Here is a 7000-nt window from a genome sequence, read left to right on the forward strand (position 1 = left end):
TGAAATCATGGCGTTTTCCTCCCATAGAAGTCTATGGGAGAGCAAAAACGCCATGTTGGTTTTAACTTTTGCGTTTTTGCAGGTGTTTTTTTTATTCATTTTTGGACTTTAGCGATCCAAAAAAGTGATGGAGATACCTTTTTAATTAACATTTTGTAGGGTACCATTAAAAAATAGCAATAAAAAAGATAGAGTAGTGATGGAAAAATTGCATCTAACAAAATGTATCTTTTTTATTTCGAAATGTTTATAAATTTTTAAACAGGGATCAATTTATGTGGGCGGGTAAAGCACTAAAAATGTAGCCGACAATAATAAAAATGTAGTGTGTGTGTGTGTGCGTGTGTGTTTTTCAAATTTTTTTTTACATTTTTTAGGTAGTACTAATACTCCCAGCATGGAACACACTGTTCCATGATAGGAGTAGTAGTACCTGTACTAATAGATCGCCAGATGCGATCCCTCTGCATAATTTATAGATGCGGCCAGACAATCTTCTATGGTCCCTGCACTGCTGTATATATACTCCTATTCATATTTCCCGCAGAGAGCTGTGATTGGTCAGATGGTTCCAGCCAATCACAACTCTGTGGGAAATATGAATAGGTGTATATATACGTTAGTGCATAGGACCATAGAAGAGCGGCAGCATCTATACATTATACAGGAGGATCACAGCGGGTGTCAGAAGTTACACTCGCTGCGATCTGTCTATTAATGCAGGTACTACTGCTTCCAGCATGGAGCAAAGTGTGCTCCATGTTGGGAGCAGCAGTACCTTCAGTAAGGGGCAGATCACAGCAGATGTCACTCCTCCTGACACCCACTGCGATCCTCCTGATGTGAATGTCGGGATCAGCTGTACTCAAAGCTACAGAGCCGGGAGAACAGCTGATGCTGAGCAGTAGATATACATCATATATCTACTGCCCAGCAAGAACTTACAGTGAGCCTGCAATGTGTATACAGTATACACATTGCTGGCTCACTTAACCCCCTGCTGAGCTGTGTGCTAAGCCAGCCTGACAAGGAAAGAGTTAACTTACACTGCTACAGTGTAGGTTAACCCTTTGGGCAGTATACAATATATACAGCTATCTATAGATAGCTGTATATACTGTATACAGAAGACAAAGAAGTCCCCTTACCTCCCTCCAATCCCCGCGGGTCCATGTAGCTCCGCCCTCTAGTCATTAGGGGCAGAGCTAAAGATGGGATCCAGGCTGGTAAGGGTATAAGGCTCTGTTAACATTGTCCGTTTTGTATAATGTGAACAGACCCTTCTGCCAGTGTCTTACCAGACAATGAGACTCCAGCTGTTGCTAAACTACAACTCCCAGCATGCCCAGACAGCCAAAGGGTGTCTGAGCACGCTGGGAGTTGTAGTTTTGCACCAATTGGAGGCTTCCTGTTTGGGAAGACATTGCATTATGGGCTTTACCCCCTACGGAGAGCGCAAAAGATGTCCTAACCCATTTTTTTGTGTTTTTTTCTTCTTCTCGTTTTAGATCCGTGTATGCAGAGGATTACTACAGATTCGATGGATTACGACGGATAACTGGATTTTATTTTATTTTAATAAAATGGTTAACGAGGGCTGTGGGAGAGTGTTTTTTAAAATAAAATAATTTTTCCAATGTGTTGTGGTTTTTTTTTTTAATAGAATTTTCAGGCTTAGTAATGGAGGTTGTCTAATAGACGGAATCCATTACTAAGCTGGGGCTTAGTATTAGCCCCAAAAACAGCTAGCCGGGTTAGCGCTAGCTGTTTTTGGGGCTAACGCTAAGCCCTGGCTTAGTAATAGATTCCGTCAATAAAACAGATTCCACTGCTAAGTCTGAAAATTCATTAAATAAAATAAAAAAACACAACACATTGGAAAAATGTTTTTATTTTAAAAAACACTCCCCCACAGCCCTCATTAACCATTTTATTAAATTAAAAGAAAAAAATCCAGTTCATCCGCTGTAATCCTCTGCATACACGGATCTGAAACGAGAAGAAAGAAGAAAAACACAAAAAATTGGTTAATATATTTTTGGCACTCTCCGCTGGGGAAAGCGCCCATAATGCAATGTCTACCCAAACAGGGAGCCTCCAATTGATGCAAAACTACAACTCCCAGCATGCCCAGACAGCCAAAGGCTGTCTGGGCATGCTGGGAGTTGTAGTTTAGCAACAGCTGGAGTCTCCCTGTCTTTGTAGACACTGCCAGAAGGATCTGTTCCCATTATACAAAATGGACAATGTGAACAGAGCTTCAGGCCCTTACTAGCCTGACTCCCGTCTGTAGCTTCTCCCCTAATGATGTCATCACTAGGGGCGGAGCTATACAGGGAGCGAGGAAGGTAAGTAAGTGGACCTCCTGTTCTGTATACACTATATACAACTATCTATAGATAGCTGTATATACTGTATACCGCCCAAAGGGCTATAGGGGCAGGGAGTCCTGTCAGTCTGGTGACAGGATTACTGGCTCCTGTACAGTATACATGGGTTCTCTGTGCACCCCTGTATACTATACGGCCGGGGGAGGTGAGTAGTGATGTTATACATCGTGGGTGTCAAACATGCGGCCCACAATGAATATTTTTGTGGCCCGCAGGGAGCCCCCGTCACATTCGGGGTATCCCTGTGTCCCGAAAAATCTTTTCAGGACACAAGGATATCCCAGTTACCTCTGTCCTCTTGCGCTATCTGCCAGCGTCCTCCCCCTCACCCCCCCCCTGCTCTGTGTTATCCCCGTGCAAACTTGCAACCTCCCTGTGGTAGATTAGGTCCTGTGGAGACAGAGCAGGGGGAGGGGGATGGAGCTGTGTGCGGGGGAGGGGGAAGGTGTGTACAGAGCTGTGTTCATCCTCGCTCTCCCCCTGCTGTGTCTTCTTGTATAATGTAGAGGGGGGGTGTGAAGTGAGATTTCCAAACCCAAGGGGCGTGGCTTAATTCCCCCTGCTTTGTCTTCTTGTGTAATGTAGAGGGGGGGTTGGGAAGTGAGATTTCCTGCAGACGTGCGCCTTCGGGCACTGCTCTCGCTCCTCCATGCTCTAGCTACGGAAAACTTCGGAGAGCAAAAGGGAGGAGCGAGAGAGCTGAGGGGAGGAGCGGTTTGGTTTTTGCATGAGTTCGGAAATCTAGCGCGTGACATCATGTGACGTGATGGTGCGTGAACTGACACGAACATTACCGCCCGCGGCTTTAGTTGTGCTGCTCTGACTCTCTCTGACAGTAAGTGAATGTGATTGAAATGTTCTGAACTAGGGGTTCCTAGGGGTATACTATCTGCCTGCCTACTGGGTCTGGGGGGAGGGGAGGGCGTTAATCTGGGGGTACTACCTTTCTACAAGGGGGAGGGGGTTAATCTGGGGGTACTACCTGCCTACTGGGGGGCCCCAGATTAACCTCCTCCCCCCCAATAGGAAGGTAGTACTCACAGATTAACCCCCTCCCCTAATAGGAAGGTAGTACCCCCAGATTAACCCCCTCCTGGGGTACTACCTGCCTACTGGGGGGAAGGGGGTTAATCTGGGGGGGTACTACATGCCTGCTGGGGGGAGGGGGTTAATTTGGGGGTACTACCTTCCTACTGGGGGGAGGGGGTTAATCTGGGTATACTACCTGCCTACTGGGGGGAGGGGGTTAATCTGGGGCCCCCCAGTAGGCAGGTAGTACCCCCAGATTAACCCCCTCCCACCAGTAGGAAGGTAGTACCCCCAGAATAACCCCCTCTTCCCCCCAGTACGAAGGTAGTACCCCCAGATTAACACCCTCCTGTGGTACTGGGGGTACTACCTGCCAACTGGGGGGGGGGGTAATCTGGGAGTTCTACATGCCTGCTGGGGGGAGGGGTTAATCTGGTTGAAGGCTGTATGTCTGTGGGGGAACTGTACTGCACCTAATGTGGGGGGAACTATACTGCCAACCTAATGTGGGGAACTATACTGCACCTAATGTGGGGGGAACTATACTGCCAACCTAATGTGGAGAACTATACTGCCAACCTAATGTGGGGGAACTGTGCTGCACCTAATGTGGGGGAACTATACTGCCAACCTAATTTGGAGGAACCCAGAGCAAAAAATGTTTCCAGTGGATGCACAGTGAAGAAACCCCCTTGCTAGGGGAGAGGGTGCCAGTCTTGTAGCTTGACCAAGGCTGAAGTATTCACAGAAGAAAGGAAGACGGCACTCCAGTATTGGTGTCCAAATATAATAAGTGGTTTATTGATCCCAATACATACAGTAAATGATGCGACGTTTCGACCTAACAATAAGGTCTTTATTTATATATGCTTGATAAAGGCCTTATTGTTAGGTCGAAACGTCGCATCATTCCCTGTATGTATTGGGATCAATAAACCACTTGTTATATTTGGACACCAATACTGGAGTGCTGTCTTCCTTTCTAATTTGGAGGAACTGTACTGCACCTAATGTGGAGAACTATACTGCCAACCCAATGTGGGGAACTATACTGCACACCTAATGTGGGGGGACTGTACTGCACCTAATGTGGGGAACTGTACTGCACCTAATGTGGGGTACTATACTGCACCTAATGTGGGGGAACTGTGCTGCACCTAATGTGGGGGAACAGTACTGCACCTAATGTGGGGGGAACTGTACTGCACCTAATGTGGGGGAACTGTACTGCACCTAATGTGGGGGAACTGTACTGCACCTAATGTGGGGGGAACTGTACTGCCAACCTAATGTGGGGGAACTGTGCTGCACACCTAATGTGGGGGAACTGAGGGGCATGGGGTCTTGTGAAGGGGTCTTGTGAAGTAGGTCATAGGGGGTTGTGCAGGGGGGCATAGGGTCTTGTTTAGGGTGGGCATGCGGTCTTGTGCAAAGTGGGCATGGGGTCTTGTGCAGGGGGGGCATGGGGCCTTGTACAGGGAGGGCATGGGGTCTTGTGCAGGGGGGCATGGGGTCTTGTGCAGGGGGGGCATGGGGTCTTGTGCAAAGGGGGCATGGGGTCTTGTGCAGGGGGGTCATGGGGTCTTGTGTAGGGTGGGCATGGGGTCTTGTGCAGGGGGGCATGGGGTCTTGTGCAGGGGGGCATGAGATGTTGTTCAGAGGGGCATGGAGTCTTGTGTAGGGTGGGCATGGGGTCTTGTGAAAGGGGGTCATGGGGTCTTGTGCATGGTGGGCATGGGGTCTTGTGCAAAGGGGGCATGGGGTCTTGTGCAGGGGGGGCATGGGGCCTTGTGCAGGGGGGCATGAGATGTTGTGCAGGGGGGGCATGGGGTCTTTTGCAGGGGGGCATGGGGTTTTGTGCAGGGGGGGCATGGGGTCTTGTGCAGGGGGGCATGAGATGTTGTGCAGAGGGGCATGGGTTGTTGTGCAAAGGGGATATGGGGTGTTGTGCAGGGAGGGCATGGCTTTTTTATTTTTTTATTTTTTGTGGCCCACATAAACTTAAACCTTGTTTTTTTGGCCCATATTAGCCTTTGAGTTTGACATGCTTGCTATACATCACTCCTCATCTCCTTACACTCTGTGGACCGGGCGCTCAGCATCCGACCCACAGAGTGGTACCCAGAAGACAGTGAGAAAATTGCCACAGGGGACAAAAGTGGCTATTTCCACACACCAGGAAAAACACCAGAAAAAACGCCAGAAAAAAATGTAAAACGCAGGAAAGATCCATGGCAGTTTTCCTGGCATTTCTGCTGGGGGGGGGGGGGGGGGGAACCTCAGTGGAATTCTAGCCTAAAGCAGACTTTTGTCTGACCTTGACATGGACAAACTTGACTGATGATGACCTTGTAGATGGGATCCTGATAAAGGGCGATGTCGCTCAAGTATGAAGATGGTTGCAGCAACTGGGTCTCTTAAGCCTGTCCTCCTGTGGTAAGGCACAGGTCCAACAGCAGAGGTCTGTATTTGACCTCCACCCACTCTTCCCAACTCTACTGAACTGACTAGCTCTGCCCCTTCTAGACAGACCTGGGGGAGCAGGGCAGGAGGTCCTGATTGGCCAAAGTGCTCATGTGATTCTCTGTGCATCTTCTTGCATAGACAAGATTAACTCTTTCATGGAAATAAATTATTAATACATTAAATGGTTAACAACACATTAGAATACATTATGACACAGACAATGGCCCTGATTTACTAAGAGTGGAGTGTAGGTTTATTTGTGGGTTTTTATTCCCTACAATTTTTTTCAAAGATATTTACTAAGGTTTCCCTACATTTTTAACTTTTCGCTACATTTTGCCTTTTTTTTTTTACACATGCTCTGATCTGTGGGGTTTTCCTCAGCTCAAATCCACCACATTTTATGTGGAAACCTTAGTAAATATGTTTGGTTTTTGTGAAAATGTCAGAAACACGCCCCTTTTTGCTGGCCATGCCCCCTTTCCCAGATGGCCACAGCCTTTTTTTAAGTTTTCTCAGTAAAATGGAGAGTTAGTCAAGTTTTCCTCAATTCTGGTGCCAATTCTGGTGCAAGTTCTGGCGCAGATAGAATTTCTGGCACAATGCGCCAGAATCTGGTGCACAACCCGACAAAACACGTTGGGTTTGCAATAGTAAATGAGGACCAATATGTAAACCTAAGGAGTGGGCCAGACGAGACACGGTAAAGTGACATCCACCTGACAAGGCAGGTGGATATGCATGTTCCACACTGGGACACCGCACAGTAACATCACTGTTCACACGATCCCTGTGATGCCTCTTTATGTGTGCACCCTATTATGCCTCTTTATGAGTGTACTATTACACTACTGTGACATCACTGTGTGCACTATACTGTGCGTAAGGGAGACCAAAGTAATCTTATGTTTTTTATTTTCCAAACCTGTTGTTAAAGGTAGTCAATGTAGACTTTGGCCCTACCACAAGGTTTACTATGGGACTCATGGTTGCCATATAGTGGGAAAGGTGTTGGCACAAAGCAGCTAAAGCAAACAGGTATTATAATATCCTCACCACTATGGTATCACCAAATGAAAAAGAAATAATTGCTAAGAATAGACTCAATATGATTT

This window comes from Hyla sarda, chromosome 2 (genome assembly GCF_029499605.1).
Source record: "Hyla sarda isolate aHylSar1 chromosome 2, aHylSar1.hap1, whole genome shotgun sequence".
Lineage (NCBI taxonomy): Eukaryota > Metazoa > Chordata > Amphibia > Anura > Hylidae > Hyla > Hyla sarda.